Source organism: Mobula hypostoma, chromosome 1 (genome assembly GCF_963921235.1).
Source record: "Mobula hypostoma chromosome 1, sMobHyp1.1, whole genome shotgun sequence".
Taxonomy (NCBI): Eukaryota; Metazoa; Chordata; class Chondrichthyes; order Myliobatiformes; family Myliobatidae; genus Mobula; species Mobula hypostoma.
In genome coordinates, this window is record NC_086097.1 from 77,941,834 (window position 1) to 77,961,737 (window position 19,904).

Here is a 19,904-nt window from a genome sequence, read left to right on the forward strand (position 1 = left end):
CAGCCGAGCTATGACAGCATGATGAGCGCACTCAAAGGACAATACCTGCGGCCGATAAACAGTGTCTACACACGACATCATTTAGCGACTTGAAACCTGTGGCCTGGGGAATCAAGTGCTGAGTTTGTCCAGGCCCTACGGATGCTCATGCAAGCCTGCAATTGCCAAGAACTGACGGCAGTACAGCATGTAGAGCTCCTAGTGAGAGACGCCTTCGTCACGGGGACCAGGTCAGTGTAGGTGCACCAGCAGCTGTTAGAAAAAGCCAATCTTACCTTAAGTTTGGCGATCAAGCTGGCCAACACGCTGGAGGCCGCTCTGCATAACTCTGAGGCTCTCCAGGCACGTGATCCCCCAATGGCCTCGTGGGTGCCGCAGACCCTGCAACCCACTGGTGAATCAACCATGGCTGCTGCTGGTCGCGAGTCCGTGAAGTGCTACTTCTGCGGACTCGAGAAGCACCCCCGGAAACGCTGCCCGGCTCGACAAGCTACCTGTTCCAGCTGTGCAAAGAAGGGCCATTTCACCAAGGTCTGTAAGTCCAAACCATGAGCAGGATCGAGCAGCGCCACGTGCGAGACATGGGGGTCGCAATCTTGCCTGCCGCCATCTTCCCTGCACGCCGCCACCACGTGCGAGACATGGGGGTCGCAATCTTGCCTGCCGCCATCTTCCCTGCACGCCGCCACCATGTGTGAGACGTGGGGGCGGCCATCTTGGTCGTCGCCCCTTCCCACCGCCTACGATCAATGGGTACTCATGGGGCACCCCACCGCGCTGGACCAAGACAGCGACTCCGTGACTCTCGACCAAAGCGCCCCTCACCAGCTCGCAGGGTCAATGATGGACATCCTGGTGGAGGGGCGCAGGACAAGCTGCCTGTTTGACATAGGCAGCATGGAGAGTTTTATCCACCTGGACACGGTGCAGCATTACGGACTCGTGATACAGCCGGTAAGTCAGAGGGTCACCATGGCTTCTGGGTCGCATACAACAGACATCCGGGGAGGGCTGTGTAGCGACGCTAGTGGTGCAGGGCACAGAATATCGAGACTTTACGTTACTGGTCATGCCTCAACTGTGTGCCCCTGTGTTATTGGGGTTCGACTTCCAGAGCCACCTGAAAAGCGTGACAATGGAGTATGATGGGCCCCTCCCACCAATCACTGTCGTAAATCCCCAGTTTGTAGGAATACTTCACATACCCTGCTACTGACCACCCACACACACCGACCCGCACATCCCACCCAACACCATGCCAACTGCCACACTACCAATGCCACTTACGGCTTCTCCACCCTCAGGATCCCTCCCCCACCGCTGTTCGCCAACCTGACCCCCGACTGTAAACCTGTGGCAACTAAAAGCAGGAGGTACAGCACGGGGGACAGAGCCTTCATTAAGTCGGAGGTGCAGCGGCCACTTAGGGAGGGAGTCATTGAGGCAAGCACAAGTCCTTGGAGGGCGCAGATGGTCTTTGTTCAGAATGGGGAGAAGAACAGGATGGTCGTGGACTATAGCCAGACCATCAATAGGTTCACGCAGCTCGACACGTACCCTCTACCCCGCATCGCAGATATGGTCAATCCGATAGCACAGTACAAGGTGTACTCGACCATAGACCTAAAATCCGCTTACCATCAGCTCTCCATCCACCGGGAGGACTGCCCTTACACTGCCTTCGAGGCGGACGGCAGGCTTTATCACTTCCTGTGCGTCCCCTTCGGTGTCACGAATGGTGTATCTGTCTTCCAGAGGGCAATAGACTGGATGGTGGAACAGTGCCAACTGAAGGCCATGTTCCCATATCTGGATAATATCACCATCTGCAATCACGACCAGCAGGATCACGACAACAACCTCCAAAAATTTCTCCAAGCGGCCAAAGCTTTCAATCTCACCTATAACAAGGACAAGTGTGTGTCCGGAACCACCCGACTTGCTATCCTTGGGTGTGTCGTGGAGAATGGAGTCATTGGCCCTGACCCCGACCGTATGTGCCCCCTGTTGAAACTCCCTCTTCCCAAAACCCTCAGAGCCCTCAAAAGGTGTCTGGGCTTCTTTTCATATTACGCCCAATGGATCTCTAACTATGCAGACAAGGCCAACCCCCTGGTCAAGTTCACCACATTCCCCCTCTCAGCCGAGGCCCGTGCGGCCTTCAGCCGCATAAAAGGGGACATTGCCAAAGCAGCAATGCATGCGGTGGATGAGGCCATTCCCTCCCAAGTAGAGAGTGACGCCTCCGACTTTGCACTGGCTGCTACCCTCAACCAGGTGGGAAGACCAGTGGCGTTCTTCTCCCGTACCCTTCAAGGCCCTGAAATTCGGCACTCCGCAGTGGAGAAAGAGGCCTAGGCCATAGTGGAAGCTATTAAGCACTGGAGGCACTACCTTGCTGGCAAAAAGTTCATGTTTAACAACCCACAGCGGGGCAAAATCAAAAATGATGAAATTCTGAGGTGGAGAATCGAACTCTCCACCTACAACTATGACATCATGTACCGGCCTGGGAAGCTCAACGAGCCCTCCAATGCCCTATCCCGGGGAACATGCGCCAGCGCGCAGATCGACCGGCTATACGCCCTACATGTAGACCTTTGCCACCCCGGGGTCACCCGGCTTTTCCACTTTGTGAAAGCCTGGAACCTGCCTTACTCCCTTGAGGAGATCAGGACGATGGCCAGGGACTGCCAAGTCTGTGCAGAGTGCAAACCGCACTTCTACCGACCCGAAAAGGCACCACTCATCAAGGCCACCCGCCCCTTTGAGCGACTGAGTGTTGACTTTAAGGGCCCCCTTCCCTCCACCGACCGCAATGTGTACTTTCTTAATGTTATCAACAAGTACTCACGGGTCCCCTTTGCCATCCCCTGCCCCGACACCACTACCACGTCAGTTTTAAAAGCCCTGTGCAAGCTCTTCACTCTGTTCGAATACCCATGCTATATCCACAGTGACAGAGGGTCCTCGTTTATGAATGACGAGCTGCGCCAATATCGACTGGTTAGGGAAATTGCAACTAGTAGGACCACGAGCTATAATCCCTGGGGGAATGGACAGGTAGAGAAGGAGAATGGCACAGTGTGGAAAGCCACACTCTTAGCCCTCAGGTCAAAGGGACTGCCGGTCTCCAGCTGACAGGAGGTCCTTCCCGAGGCACTCCACTCCATCTGCTCCCTGTTACGCACGTCCACCAATGCCACCCCTCATGAGTGGATCTTTTCTTTTCCCAGAAAGTCGACCACTGGGACCACCCTACCAACTTGGCTGATGTCCCCGGGGCCAGTGTTACTCCGGAAACATGCGAGGAGCAATAAATACTCCCCGATGGTCGAGAGGTTTCACTTACTTCATGCGAACCCTCAGTATGCCATTGCGACTTTACCTGATGGGCGGGAGGACACGGTCTCCATCCGCGACCTGGCGCCCGCAGGAGCACCGGGCCCCTACCCTGAACACTCCGTGGTGACTATTGACCTCGTACCCACCGATGTATGTACCCACGAGACACCACGCACTCTAAGCCCTACACAGACACCACACGACACTCTCACACCGGGCATGATGCACACGCACGAAGGGCTAACAACGCCTAACATGCTGACACCTCAAGTCAGGCCGGAGCCAGCACAACCGCCATCGCCGACGTAATCACCGTCGGTGCTACGTAGATCACAGTGACGGACTCGACTGCCTGATAGACTTGACCTGTAAATATACTTGTTTTAAATATTGTCAATCACTTCACCCCGCAGGACTCTTTTAAAAAAAGGAGGGGTGAATGTAGTAAACCATATATATGTTGTAACTGGGTTTACTGTCTGGACACGCCCTCTGCTGACTGCCCCTGTGGCTCCTCCCACAGTGTCCTATATAAAGGTGTTTCGCCTTGCTCCTCCCCCTCAGTCCGGCGACAAACACTCAGCATGGAAGTTGTATTGTACAGCGAATAAAAGCCTTTCAGTATTTACCTTACTTCAGTCTTTTGGAGTTACTGAAGGTGCTTCAGATGGAAAGATATTAAATGGATTTTTTGCATCTGTATTTACTCGGAAGATGGACACAGAGTCTATAGAAGTGAGGCAAAGCAGCAGTGACATCATGGACCCTGGACAGGTTACAAAGGAGGAGGTGTTTGCTGTCTTGAGGCAAATTAGCATGGATAAATCCCTAGGGCCTGACACATTGTTTCCTTGGACCCTTTTGGATGCCAGTGCAGAAATTGCAGGGGCCCAAGCAGAGACATTTACAACATCCTTGGCCTCGTGCGAGGTGCGGAAGGATTGGAGGATAGCTAATGCTGTTGCTTTGTTTAAGAAAAGCTCCAAGAATAAGCTAGGAAATTAGGTGAGCTTAGCATCAATAGTGGGAAGGGTATTGAGGTTTCTAACCAACCGAAGATCTAAGTATTTGGATAGACATAGACTAATTAGGGATAGACAAGCTGGCAATGTGTGCAGTAAATCATATGTAACTAATCTCATAGAGCTTATGGTTATACACTTTGGTAGAAGAAATAAACGGGCAGACTATTATTTAAATGGGGAGAGAATTCAAAGTTCTGAGATGCAACAGGACTTGGGAGTCCTCGTGCAGGATACCCTTAAGGTTAACCTCCAGGCTGAGTCGGTGGTGAAGAAGGCGAATGCAGTGTTGGCATTCATTTCTAGAGGAATAGAGTATAGGAACAGGGATGTGATGTTGAGGCTCTATAAGGCACTGGTAAGACCTCACTTAGAGTACTGTAGGCAGTTTTGGGCTCCTTATTTAAGAAAGGATGTGCTAACATTGGAGAGGGTACAGAGAAGATTCACTAGAATGATTCCGGGAATGAGAGGTTTAACATATGAGGAATGTTTGACCGCTCTTGGACTGTACTCCTTGGAGTTTAGAAGAATGAGGGGGGGACCTCATAAAAACATTTTGAATGTTGAAAGACATGAAGAGACTGGATGTGGCAAAGTTGTTTCCCATGGTGGGGGAGTCTAGCACAAGAGGACATGACTTAAGGATTGAAGGGTGCCCATTCAGAACAGAGATGCAAAGAAATTTTTTTAGCCAGAGGGTGGTGAATCTGTGGAATTTGTTGCCACGGGCAACAGTGGAGGTCAAGTCATTGGGTGTATTTAAGGCAGAGATTGATAGGTATCTGAGTAGCCAGGGCATCAAAGGTTATGGGGAGAAGGCGGGGGAGTGGGACTAAATGGGAGAATGAATCAGCTCATGATAAAATGGTGGAGCAGACTTGATGGGCCAAATGACCGTCTTCTGCTCCTTGGTCTTATGGTCTTTTTGAGGAATTTGCCAAGAAAGTTGATGAAGGCAAAGCAGTGGATGCTGCCTACCTGAACTTTAACAAGGCATTTAACAAGGTTCCACATGGAGATTGGTCAAGAAGGTTCAGTTGCTTCGCATTCAAGATGAGGTTATTAATTAGCTTTGTAGGAGAAGCCAGAGAGTAGAAGTAGATAGTCACCTCTCTGACTAAAACACTGTGGCTAATGGTGTGCCATAATGATTGATGCTGGTTCCATTGTTCTTTGTCATATATATAAATGATTTGCATGATAATGTGGTAAATTGGACTTCAAAGTGGTGGATGACACCAAGTTTGGGGGTGTTAACAAGTGGACAGGGAGGAAAATTATCAAAGCTTGCTGCGGGATCTAGGCCAGCTGGAAAAATGGACTGAAAGAAGGCAAATGGAATTTAATGCAGACAAGTGTAAGGGTTTCTTCTTTTATGTTACTGCTAAGGTGAATAAAATGCTTTCTCTGTACTGTTAACTGCTGAGACAGCGGTTCTCTATAGCAGTGTGTTTGGATTATAATTAGTGATAATGGGACTTGTATTAATTTGTTAACCAATTGGGATAGATGTTATTCTTTCTGTCTGTGTGAAAGCTGTTAGTTCATGCGGGCTTGGGAGACGAAGGCGTGAAGAGGATGAAGAGAGAAGAGGTGGCTTGAGGAGATGGTTGCTGGACCTGGGCTCAGGACAGGAGCCCAGGGGTCGACGATGAGCGAGGTAGGATCAGCGAAAGGGAATTCGTGAGCTCCAATGTTTGCACACTGGACATGTTGATGAGATTATTGGTGCCTTTTATTTGTTCTCCTTTTCTTTTGTTTCTCTACTAACCCCATACTTAAATATAAAATCTTAATCGTTTAACCGCACATTGTGGACTGAATGTTATTTCGGGGTACTGATATTACACAGGGGACACGACACACAGCATTCACACAAACTTGATTACCCAGTTTGGCAGGGTCGAAGGCTGGTCCCCCTAAACGGAAGCGAGCTGAGGGAGCCTGAGGCTTACCAGGGGGCTGCACAAGTGTGAGATGTTTCACTTTGGGAGGACTAACCAGGCTAGGCCTTACATGGTGAGCAGTAGGGCATGAAGGAATGCAGTACCCAGAGATATCTGGGAATACAGATGCATAATTTCTTCTAAGTGGCATCACAGGTAGATAGAGCTGTAAAGAAATCTTTTGCCGCATTGGCCTTCACAAATCAGTGTATTGAGTACAGGAGTTGGATTGTTATGTTGAAATTGTATAAAATTTTGGTGAGGGCTTATCTGTAATTCCCTTTGCTCCAGAGGAATGAGGTGAATGTGCAGAGTGAATTTTATGATATTATAATTACTGAACTCCTAAGGGTTCCTTTACTTTAAGCTCCCTAATCATATTTGGTTCATTACCTGACACCCAGTCCAGCACTGCCTTTTCCCTCATGGGCTATTCTAAAAAGCCACCTTGTAGGTATTCTACAACTTACCTCTCTAAACTTACCAGTCTAAGTTTCCCAATCACCCTGCACATTGAAATCCCCACGACTATCAGAAAATTCAAACACGAGGAAATCTGCAGGTGGTGGAAATTCAAGCAACACACACAAAAATTGCTGGTGGCCTGCTGCATTCACCAGCATTTTCTGTGTGTGTGACTATCAGAAAATTGTCCTTTTTAATGCCTTTTCTATCCCCCATTGCCAGGTGTACTCCACATCCTGTCTACTGTCCAGTATATAATTCCCATCAGGGAATTTTATCCTTGCAGGTCCTAAACTCTATCCACAAGAAGTCTAAATCTCCTGATCCTATGTCATCTCTTTCTAAAGATTTCATCTCATTCTGTACCAACAGAGCTACCATAATCCTTATGCCTATCTGCTTGTCCCTTTGCTACATTATGTATCCTTGGATGTTATGGTCCCAACTATGATCTTCTTTCAGCCACAACTCAGTGATACACACACAATGCTATACCTGCTAATGTGCTACAAAGATCATCTATCTTATCCAGTATGCTGCATGCATTCAAATATAACACTTTCAGTCCTGTATACATCACCATATTTGATTTTTCCTGCATGTTACATTTCATCTCATCCCACTGACTGCAATTTTACCCTATCATCTGCTTGTTCTTCCTCACAGTCTTACTACACTCTGTATCTACTTGTATACTAACTGCCTTATCCTCAGCCCTATCAGTCCGTTTCCTAAACCCCTGCCAAATTAATTTTACTCCTTCCCAACATTTCTAGCAAACCTGCATGCAAAGGCATTGGTCCCAATCGAGTTCAGGTGTAACCTATCCTTTTCATACAGATCACACCTTCCCCGGAAGAGATCCCAATGATCCAGAAATCTGAAACACTGCCACCTGCACCAATTCCTCAACCACACATTACAGTGACATTCATGAAATTATTCCTCCAGACACTGTCTAAATAAGCTTTCTCAGTGGAAATGTAGTTCTTTGAAGACAGATTAGCTCAGTCTACATAAATGCTTCTAAATCTATTTCACAGTGGTTTTTAAATCATACTGTCTGCTTCCAAAAATCTGACATAGAACGTAAGATAGTTTCAGTACAGAAAGAGGCCATGGAGTTCACTGTGTCTATACTAGCTTCCCAAAAAGAACCCAAAACTAATCACAGTTTTTCTTCATCCAAGTAATCTGTTATCATTAAAGCCTCTGAAATATGTATCTACATTTTCCTTTCAAAGGTATAAGGCATAACCTCAGCCTCAATTTCTTGTACGCATATGTCTCTTAATGTTACCCCTCAAGCTTCCCCAACAGGAGAAAACTGTCCTTCCAGTTCAATCTCTCTGGCCCTTACATATTTGTAAAAATCTTCTTACCCTCCCCATTAGTGTTGGAATAGATCGAACATCTCAAATTACTGTTTATGCATAAACAACTGTAATGAAAGAACAGGCTAAAGTCTGGGTGTACTGCAGCAACTTCTCTGGAATTCTCCTATTTTGGGCAGTGATGTTATAACCTCTACTTGCTTTGATGAGTACACCTCCTATAACAATCAGATGATGGACAGCATCTAGCATAAAGCAGCCTGTTTGATTGACACCTCATCCACCAACCTACACATAAGGCTGAGGTGTCTGCCATCTCCATGGTATACTGCAGTGACAGAACAAGGCACCATTGACTGGAGCTCCCAAACACTTTTACCGTTGCCATGTGAAGGGATAAATGCAATGAATACATGGAAACAACAACACCTGCAATTTCCCCTGTATGTCAAAGACTGTCCTGGCTTGGATCAGTATTGGATCTGAATCCCAGAACTTCCTATCTAACAGCACTGTGGAAATACTAAACCTGGAGGTATTGAAATGGTTTTCATCTCTGCTGCAATTAGGGCTTAAGCAGAAATTCTGGCCCTTTCAGCAAAACACATCCCAGGAAGGGATAATTAATTATAAGTCCTCACTGCTAAGCAACCACCTTTTCCACTCTATTGTCTTTGTCTTTAATATATTTTGAAAAAGGACAATCCAAAACCATACAGCAATTCATCAAGAACAGATGAACCTATGTTTCACAGTTGATGGAAGTACAGCTCAAATCAACAGGTTTTTTTTTATTTTACCCATAGGTGATGATAAACAGAGTCATTTTTAACTTCATCTCTTGAGAAAATGTCATGTCCTTCCTTTCTAAAGCCCACCTTATTTTGATTTTCAAGGGTTTTACAATGGAACATGTTTCAGGTCTTAAAGATGATAGTGCGGTTACTCTTGATCCACAGAATGACAAGAACAATCACAGTCACAATCCCAAAGCCATTCAGAAGTACATAACAGATGTGGCCAAGCCCACTCGCCTTTGGATCTGCTCACAAAAACATCCAGCGGTTGGAGAGCCTTAAAGCACACATGCCACTTTTACAGGCATTTTTATTACCAACATCCCACCTTATAAAATTATTTAGAGAAATATTGTGAACACAGCCTAATGCATCATGGAGAGTTCTTGCCAGAGCTGAAGGATTTTTGGGTCTCATTTAATCATGAGCTTTTTTAAAAAAAAACTGGAATTTGATTTATTAGTCATTATTTGGATCTAAAACTGCACTATTATCCTTAATAAATTCTAATGGAGAATTTATTAAGGAGAAGATTAGAGACGTAACATACCATTGAATAACAAAACTAGCTTCAATTGTTATGTCTGACTGAAGAAATTGGTGTCTGTTGGCTCATTAGACATGATTTTAAATCAATTACCTTGGTCTTCCTTAATTTTGTCCCAGAAGGATACTGAGCTAAAAATTTGCTTTTGTTCATTTTATGGTGATAGCAAGTGACTCCCTTTCTCAGATGAGGCACAGTGACTTTACCAGTGAATGCAATATTTTATCTTCTGCTCTGGCTTAAAAGTAATGTGTCCATCATTCTCAATTTCTTTCAATTCAGTGATGTTGTTGTCTTCCATGAAGTTACTGTTAGGCACTTCATTTCAGTACGTAGGGACCGCAGGGTCACAGGTGGGTATTTTAAGCAAGAAGTGCATGTTTTAAGGCCTGCCTGGCAACATTAGAGGGAGCCGTGGTCAGAGACATCCAGGTACACATCTGGTAAAGTTAGAGAATGAAATGTGGTATTGGTAATGAATCCGTATAAACCACATTTAAACCATGAATGAGCAGTGGTTTAGTTACTATTGTAATGCATGTACAAAGAGATTCACAGTAATATATGGTATTTAAAAGTTAAGTCATTCTCACAAACATATTACGAGATAGAATTTTATTTGTATCTTTACTATGTATTACTACATGCATCCTTGATTTTCAGACAGAGGTTTTGAAATTCGATTGTACCATTCATTCTTCCAGTGTTAAAATGTTGTTACTCATCTCTTTTCAGCACTCAAACTATGTTGTTAGAGTCTATCACATGATGCTGATTCAGGAACAGCAAGCATTGATTTATTTATTTATTTTCAGCAGCTCACACTACATTGTTAGGGTCTATCACATGATGCTGGGTACAAGGTACAGCAAGCATTTATTTATTTATTGAGATACAGGGTAGAACAGGCCCTTCCAGCCCTTCAGCCTACAACTCCTGATTTAACCCTAGCCAAATCACCGGACAACTTACAGTGACCAATTAACCTCCTAACCGAGAGGTCTTTGGACTGTGGGAGGAAACCAGAGCATCTACATGGCCACGGGGAGAACGTACAAACTCCTTACAGATAACAGTGGGAAGTGGTACTGTAAAGCATGGTGCTAACCACTATGCTACCATGCTGCCAGTCCAAGGCACCAGTCAAACTTCTCACCACTGCCTGGGCTTGGTCAGACAGCTGAGAACTCAGCAACGTGATGTTAAACATACAAGTGCACAGCCCCATCAGCAGTCTTCTAGCAATTGGATACAAGAGACTGCGGGTGCTGGAACGTGCAGCAACACACCAAAGCACTGGAGGAACTTCATTTTCCAGGAGCAACAATGGAAAGAAATGGAAGTCAATATTTTGGGTTGAGACCCTTTTCCTGGACTGGTCCAAGTGAAGGATATCAACCTGAAACATTGTCTAGTTCCCCCCATAGATGCTGCCAGACCTCTTGAGTTCCTTCTGCATTTTGTGTTTTACTAAAGACTGATGTTTCTTCACCAGTGACTCCTCAGCTCAGAGCTCTGGTTTACAAATAGGGAACTTGGGAGGAGGGCAAAGCAGGTCATCCACAGGAGTGTTCTTCTCTTCGTGGGGCAGCAGAGATTTACCAATGCCACAAACAGGAACTCCTGGCAGGAAGCTGCCGGGATCTCTGAAAAGACATTTGTGCAGTCTGTGAGTGTCTGTAGTATGGGCAAGGCTGGCATGGCGCATTATATCTGTACCCACTCTGCCTGCTTCTACGGGCTGGTGGGGAAGTAGCTGATCTTCTCTTGTTATAAGCAACAAGAGAGATATGCTTGTGCTCAGCAAAGCTGCGCTGTGCGTCATGTATTAACAGCCACAGGCTGGAATGATTCAGAGGCCAGGAAACCAAGAGTGATGTCTACATTTACTGACTGTGAGCACATTCCAGCCACATGTACAAGCTTGCATTTGATCCATTACAAAACCATGTTATCATCACGGAGACATAGCTAGCATAGCAATTACACCTTCAAGCAATGGAGATTAGAGCATGGGAACAGTGAAGTCTGGGTGGATATAGTTTTGTGCTGATCCCTTGAATGCTTCATGATATGGTCACCTTGTGGGTGCCTGTGGGGTGTAGGAGGCAGCATTTGTATGCCCACGTCATCCATAGGAAATGAAAGATAGCCACCAGGAGGCAAATTAGATGTATCAAGATAATTGAAGGTCCATGGAACACCCCATTCTTGGTGTGAGCACTGTGCAGAATGAGCATGTAGATCTACATGCAACAGTCTACAAATGCAGGTCTAGAGTGATTGACCCGACATATAACACAGTTGCTTAGCAAAAGCTTAACCTTTTGGGTGGCTTCGAGGCAATGGAGTAGCAGTGTTACCTGATCCAAAAATGCCCTTTAAAAATGCACAGGAGATCATAGCATCTGTGCTAAAACAATCAGAAATGGACTCAGAAGTGTTTTACTGCACATTAACACAGTATTTAACTTTTCAGTTTGATGTTGTGCAAACAAATTTCAAGGCTTACTGCTGAGGGAATATACCATATTCATGGTGAATTAATGAATAGTTCATTGAGAAACACAGAAGTGAGATCATCATTAGATGTAGATAAATATTAAAGTTTTAGAAAATTGAATGGATAAACAAATAACCAAATATCTTCCAACCTCTCCACATTTCAAACATCTCCACTGTTTATAGTTGCAAGTGATAGAGCGACATCTTGCATGGTGGACGCCAGTTGAAAACTGCAAGATTGGTCAGGAGAGAGTCACTGTTTGAGCCAATAAAAAGGGGTGTGTAAGCGGAGCGGCCATTGTCTGAGAGGGGCAATATTAGAGTGGTCCAGCTCTGGCTCAACAAACTTGGTCAAGCACAGGAGCAGATTCTAGTTAAGTTTCTAGTAAGTTTTTTTTACCTCTGTTAGTACATAGCTAGTTTGCTGAGTTAGTGGTATGTTTCTTGTGTGAGTTGTGGGAACTTTGGGAGAACTCCAGTCTCCCTGACAACTACATTAACAGGAAGCGCACAGAGCTACAGCTCCTTAAAGACCGGGTTAAGGAACTGGAGTTGCAACATGGTGAACTTTGGTTCATTAGGGATAATGAGAGGTGACAGGTAGGAGCTACAGGGAGGTAGGAACCCCTAAGTTGCAGGAAGTAGATCCCTGGGTGACTGTCAGGAGAGGGAAACTGAATAGGCAGCCAGTGCAGGGTACCCCTGTGACCATTCCCCTCAGTAATATGTACACCACTTTGGATACTGTTGGGGGAGATGATTTACCAGGGAAAAGCCACAGCGAACTGGTTTTTGGCACTAAGTCTGGCTTTGTGGTGCAGAACAGAAGGGGGGAGAAGAGGCGAGCTGTAGTGATAAAGGATTTGTTCCTTAAGGGAACAGAAAGGAGATTCTGTGGATGAAAACAAGTTTCCTGGATTGTTTGCAGCCACCCTAGTGCCAGGTCAGGGATAGCTCAGATTGAATCCATGTCATTGTTAAGAGGGAGAATGAAGAGCTGGAGGTCCTGGTCCACATTGGTACCAATGGGTAGGATGGGTTATGAGGTCCTGCAAAGTGAGTTCAAGGAGATAGGTACTAAGTGAAAGAACAGGACCCCCAGGGTTGTGATCTCAGAACTGCCACCTGTGAGGCCAGAAATAGGAAGTTTTAACATGTGGCGAAGGAGATGGTGCAGGAGGGAAGGTTTCAAGTTTTTGGATTATTGGGCTCTCTTCTAGGAAAGGTTGGACCTGGACAGAAGGGACAGTTTGAATCTGAAGTGGAGGGGGACTAATATCCTAGCAGGATAGTTTGCTAGTACTGCATGGGCTGAAGAGGGGGGTTAAACTAGAGCTGCAGTTTGGAATGGGAACCAAAGCACCAACACAGATCGTGAAATGGTTGTGAAGAAAAATGCTGTTAAGCCCACATACAAGGTCAGGAATCAAAAGGTTGAGTTTAGTAGGATTAATGTTCTGAGCTGCATGTATTGTAGGAAAGGCTGATGATCTCAGGGCAGGCATCAGCATGAGGAAATATTGCATTGTAGCCATTAATTGCAGGAGGGACTGAACTGGCAGCCTGGTGTTCTGGGATTCTATTGTTTCAGCTGTGATAGAGTAAAAGGGATTAAAGGGGGAGGAGTTGCACTACTGGTCAGGGAGACTATCACGGCATTGGTCCATCCGGACAGACTGGAGAGTTCATCTATTGAGGCTTTATAATTCGAACCATGGAATAAGAAAGATATAACCATGTTAATGTGATTATATTATAGACCACTGAACAGTCCACGGGATTTAGAGGAACAAATTTGTAGAGAGATCGCAGACTATTGCAAGAAATATAAGGTTGTGATAGTAGGTGGTTTTAACTTTCCACATATTAACTGGGACTCCCGTACTGTAAAAGGGATGGATGAGAAAGAGTTTGTCAGATGTGTTCAGGAAAATTTCCTCAATTGGTACATAGAAGTTCCAACTAGAAAGAGTGTGATACTTGATCTTCTATTAGGGAATGAGACAGGGCAAGTGACAGAAGTTTGTGTAGGGGAACATGTTGCATTTAGTGATTATAATGCTATTAGTTTCAATGTAATTAAGGAAACCAATTGGTTTGGCCCTTGGATTGAGATTCTAAATCGGAGAAAGGCCAAGTTTGATGGTATCAGATAGGCAAGGTGTAGATAAGATTGAATGTGCAGAGAAACTTTACAAAAATGTTCCCAGGACTTAAGAACCTGAGTTCCAGGGAAAGGTAGAATAGGATAGAACTTTAATCCCTAGAACATAGAAGACTGAGGTGAGATTTGATGGAGGTAAACAAAATTATGAGGGGTAGAGATGGAGTAAATACAAGCAAGCTTTTTCCTCTGAGGTTGGTGAGACTAGAGTTCATGGGTTAAGGGAGAAAGGTTAAATGTTTAAGGAGAACATGAGGGGGAGCTTCTTCACACAGAGTGTGGTATGGGTTGCCAGCATAAGTGGTAGAGATGCAGGTTCAATTTCAACATTTTAGAGCCGCCTGGATAAGTACTTGGATGAGGGAGGCATGGAGGGCTATGGTTTACGTGCAGGTCGATACGACTAAGCAAATTAATAGTTTGGCATCGACTAGACAGGCCAAAGGGCTTGTTTATGGGCTGTAGTGTTCTATGACTCCATAAATCTTTTAAAGATGAATGATGAATCTTAAACTGAGCAGAAATATATGCTTTGCCATAAAATTTACCAAAAAACTTATTTTGTTCAAAGCTTACAGACTTTTGGACTTCTCTCATGACTCTATGTTGACCAACGATGGAAATAAAATAAAAAGGACCCAAGTGTATTTGTTTATTGTTTAACCTATGACATCACTTGACAGATGGGGAAAAATCCAATTCACATTCTTGGACTCTTTTCCCTTCCTCTGAAGTGCGATAGAAAATGTGTTTAATTCAGCCAATTGAGATCTCAATATTTTGGAGCATTTTCTCACTGAAAATAATTCAAAGTTAAAAAATTCAAAGTAAATTTATTATCCAAGTATGTACTGTATATATATGTCACTATATACTGTACCGCATTGAGGTTCATTTATTGCAGACATTCACAGTAAAACAGAGAAATACCATGGAATTAATGAAAAATGACACAGACTGACAAAAAAAACAAGGTGCAAAAGCTGACAAGCTGTGCAAGTAAATAGTAAATCAAGTCCATGGAAGTGAATCCACGGGTTATGGAATCAGTTCAGTGCTGAAGTGAGTGAAGTTATCCAAAGTAGCATAACGGTTAGCTTGACATTATTACAGCTCAGGGGTCGGAGTTCAGAGTTCAATCCCAGTATCCTCTGTAAGGAGTCTCTGTACGTCCTCCCCGTGGAATGTGTGGGTTTCCTCCGGGTGCTCTGGTTTTCTCCTACAGGCAAAGGCGTACTGGGTAGGTTAATTGGTCTTTTTAAATTATCCTGTGATTTGGTTAGGGTTAAATAGGGTTGTCGGGGCTTACTGTGCAGCATGGCTCCAAGGGTCAGAAGGACCTTTTCCGCGCTGTATCTCCAAATGAAAAATAAATAAGTATGCACTCTGGTTCAGAGGCCTGATTGTTGAATGGTTCTGAACCTACTGGTGTGGGTTCTGAGGCTCCTGGGCCTCCTTCCCAATTGCAGCATCGAAAAGACAGCACAGCATGGATGGTAGAAGTCATTGATGATGGATGCTGCTTTCTTGATGAAGAACTCCTTGTAGATGTGCTCAATGGTGGTGAGGGCTTTCCCTGTGATAGACTAGATCGTGTTCACAAGTTTTTGTAGGCTTTTCCGTTCGTGAGCATTGATAGTTCCATATTATTTATTTATTTGTGTGTCTACTTATTTGGGATGAATAGAACAGTAAAATTATTGGCCACACTTGGTAGAAAGTCTTTCCAAGAAGTCTAACTCCTTCAGACGGAATGCTGGTTCAGCATGATGGGGTTGATGCGGTTCCGTTGGCAAGAAATGACATTTCACATTGCATCGGAGACTAATCTCCCAACCAGCACTGCCTCAAAGTCCCAATAATGAAATATGTTTTCTATTAATCGGCTGACAAAAAATAATAAATGATTGCTGTAACAGTGGGTGATAACAAGATTCAGTAAGCTATTAGCGCTAAGGCTGAAGAGATCAGAGAGCAATGTTTAACTTTAGTTTTAATCTCTTAAAGGAATGCTTCCAAAATGGAAAACACCATATTTGGTTATGAGGAAAACTATATTTTCCCTTTAAATCTTGAATGGGATAACGATGAATAGTATTAGCATCTAAATAATGTTCTGCTTATAGCGTACATCCACCCCTGAACCGTGCGACTCCCTTCTGTTAATCAAAATGACCAGGCCACTTAACATTCCTTCCGCATTCGCTGTTCCATATAACCCCTGGAAGCACAAGTATCCAATCTGTAGCTAAGGAACACAAGATAAGGTCTAGCATGTCACGCCAGCGAAAGTCCCCTCATCATCCTCAAGTTTTTTTTTTACAAACTAAAGCACCAATAACATAAACACAAAGCTAATCTAATTTTAAAATATTTGATTACTTAGAATCCAAACATTTTCTGCATTGGTGATCTAATAAGGATGACAGGATAATAACGACAATGTTTTGGAACATATTTGGAATTAGCTCAGCTGACATTTGGTATTAATTCTTTTTAAGGTGTAAATAATGAATTTATAAATGAGCTGTGAATTACAGGTTATTCTCAACATTGGGACCAGAATCAGGAATCCCAATAGGGCATCAATGAGAAAAATCTTGAGATCTGGCAGTACCTCAGCCAAGGGTTCAGGTGATCCATCGGCGAGGGGCATCTGGAGGTCCAACTGTACCTCAGAATTGGATACCTGACTGTACATCAGTAAGGAGATCAAGAGATCCGCATGTACCTCAGTGAAATAAATCGAGATATATGGGAGCTGAGAGACCTATCTGCATCTGAGATAAGAGGTGGGATCCAGCTGTACCTCAGTGAGGGGGAACTGGGGTGGCAGGAGATCCAGCCATACCTCTCTGAGAAGGTCAGCTTATTTAGCAATATCCCAGTGAAGGGGGATTGGGAAATCTGACTGTACTTCAGAAAAGAGGCTCAGAATATCTAACTTTATCTTAGTGTGACTGTCAGGATATCAGGCTATACCTCATTGAGGAAGATCAAAAGATGCAAGATCGGAGTGAGAGGGAATCTGGATATGCATTTGTACCTCAATGGGCAGACTGGAGCTCAGGGTGTACCTCATTGAGAGGAATAGAACACCTGACTGTAAGTCATGGAGGTGGCTTTGAAGATACTAGTGTAGTGGAGTGTGGGAACACAGACCACAGGTGAAGGGTAGGTGTCAGGTTATTCTGGCTGGAGTTTGGATTCAGGGCATAGTTTGATGCAATACCGGACAAATCACAGGTGGAGCCTTCAAGAAATGAGGTTGAGTAATGTTCTGCCAAGATAATGCGCAAGACCCAATGACCACGGGATGAAGAGAGCCTTTCAAAACACCGTCAGAGGAGATTGCAAGGGAAATTACATCATGGGGACACTGCTGAAATGGAATCATGGCAACGTCAAGAGATTAACTCATGACAGGAACTGTCTAGTCAAATGTTCATAGTCAGTCGTTTGGAAAAAGTGGCATTTCTGTTAGTAGCTATGTAGGAAGGTCATGTGACTATTTAATTGTAACGCTACTTTTGAGTGAGAGTGTGGCAACAGTACCTTTCAGCACAGCAACTGAGTGATGCAAGCACGTATACAATTTACAGATACAGCATGGTAACGGGTCGTGCTGCCCAGTTACAGCACACCCATGTGACTAAATAACTTTTTAGCCCAAATGTCTTTGGCATGGTCTTTCTGCAATAGAATGCATACCCTTGATTTGAAGATCCAGCATCTCCTAGGAATTATCAGCACCACAAAATTGGCTCACCCCCAAAATACATCTCAACTGGTGACAAAGATAGTTACAAAATGAAGGGTTATGTGTTGCAGAGCAACTAGAAATTGAAGGGAGCTCTTCAATGTCTCCACCAAGCACTAGTGATTGATTTCACTCAGGGTAACACCTCAAGATTCTGCACTCGGGCTGTCAACATTTTTTGGAAGCAGGAAGAGTTAGTAAGTCTGAGGGGGTAGTGGCAATTAAACAAAACACACACATAAGCCATTCTCTGTATCATGGAGAGAAATACCGATCAAAGAAAGCAGAAACAAAACAAAGCGGAATGATAGTTCAAGCACTGAAAGATCACATAAGTAGCATTGTGGTGTGCAACAAAGACATTCACAGTGTTTATGGAAAGAATGAATGATATTTATTCTAACAACATCTTTGAGCTGGAAGTTTATGTTGAGAATATGCAGGCTCTGAATACTGCTCTACGAGAGCTATTCAGCAGAGGAAGATTAGCACCGAGAACTTTCATGTGCTTACTAATCCTGAGGCATCACAGAAAGCTAAAGGTGGTTCTTCCACGGTTGTAGAATAAAAACTCAAACTTCAGGCATTCAGAAAATATGGTGACAAACACAGATTGGAGAATTGTAAAACAGGTGAAACTGTAAGTGACCATGTTGTGGTGTTGTAATATTGGAAACTTTTTAAACTCTGCATTGTGGGACAGATTTGGTTGTGGCTTAAATCATGAAAGATCCAATCAAAAAAAAAAGGATTTCAAAGGCAAGAGAGATTCTGAAGATGCTGGGAATCCAGAGCAACACACACAAAATGTGGGAGGATCTCAGCAGACCAGGCAGCATCGATGGAGAGGAGTAAACAGGCCTTCAAGCACAAATAAACTCAATCGCCCTTTAGGACTGAACATCAGTGGAAATAGCTGCTAAAGATAACAAAGAATTTCTTCAAACATCAAGCACAAATGGGGCAATAGCTTATTGTCAAAAGATAGCAGAAAAAAAGCTCCACTGTCGGGGTACCATGTGAGGAAATGTGGTATAATGGCACTTTTGATGTAATGGCAACCGTTCACTCACAGTTGGTCCCCTAAGCAGATGCATCACAGAGAATAAGGCAACTGCATTGATAAGAACACTTATTAGCAGTTTTTTTTTTACTCAGAGACTGGTGTGTGTGTGTAGAATGAGTTGCCAACAGAAGTGGTAGATGCAGGTTCAATGTAACATTTAAGAGAAGCTTAGATAGGTACATGGGTAGGTTTGGATGGATATGGTCTGGGTATAGGTTGATGGGACTAGGCGGAATATTGGATCAGCATGGACTGGATGGGCTGATGGGCTTTTTCTTGTGATGTAGTGCTCTATGACTCTAAAGACTATTACCGTTGCGAGACAGGGAGATGGGGAGACGGACTTGGATAATGCAAAATTTAATTGGTACATCATCTATACCACAAGTGGTATTGAAAAGAAACACAATGACTTTAAATCCCTTTATAGATTATAGATCAATCAATAGGAAGTCATATTAGTAAGAATATCTGTGGTAGGAAATTTTTTCACCATCTTTGGCAGAATAAAGAAGTGAAGTACTGAGAAGTAACAGAGCAAATACAATAAAATATGTGCTAAAGGTCAGAGATTACTAATAGTTGTAGCTGACTACATTAAACAACTGACATTGTTGGCAAGAATCAGAATCGAAATCTAAACAACACACACAAAATGCTGGAGGAACTCAGCAGATGAGGCAGTATCTATGGAAAAGAGCAGAGTTAACATTTCAAGCAGAGACCCTTCAGCAGGACTAGAGAAAAAAGGCTGAGAAGTGGATTTGAAAGGTTGCAGAAGGGGGAGAGAGAGACACAAGTGATAGGTGAAACCTGAAGGAGGGATGAGGTAAAGAGCTGGGAATTTGATTGGTGAAAGAGATACCGGGCTGGAGAAGGGGGAGTCTGATAGAAGGGAACAGAAAGCCATGGAAGAAAGAAAAAAGGGGGAGGAACACCAGCAGGAGATG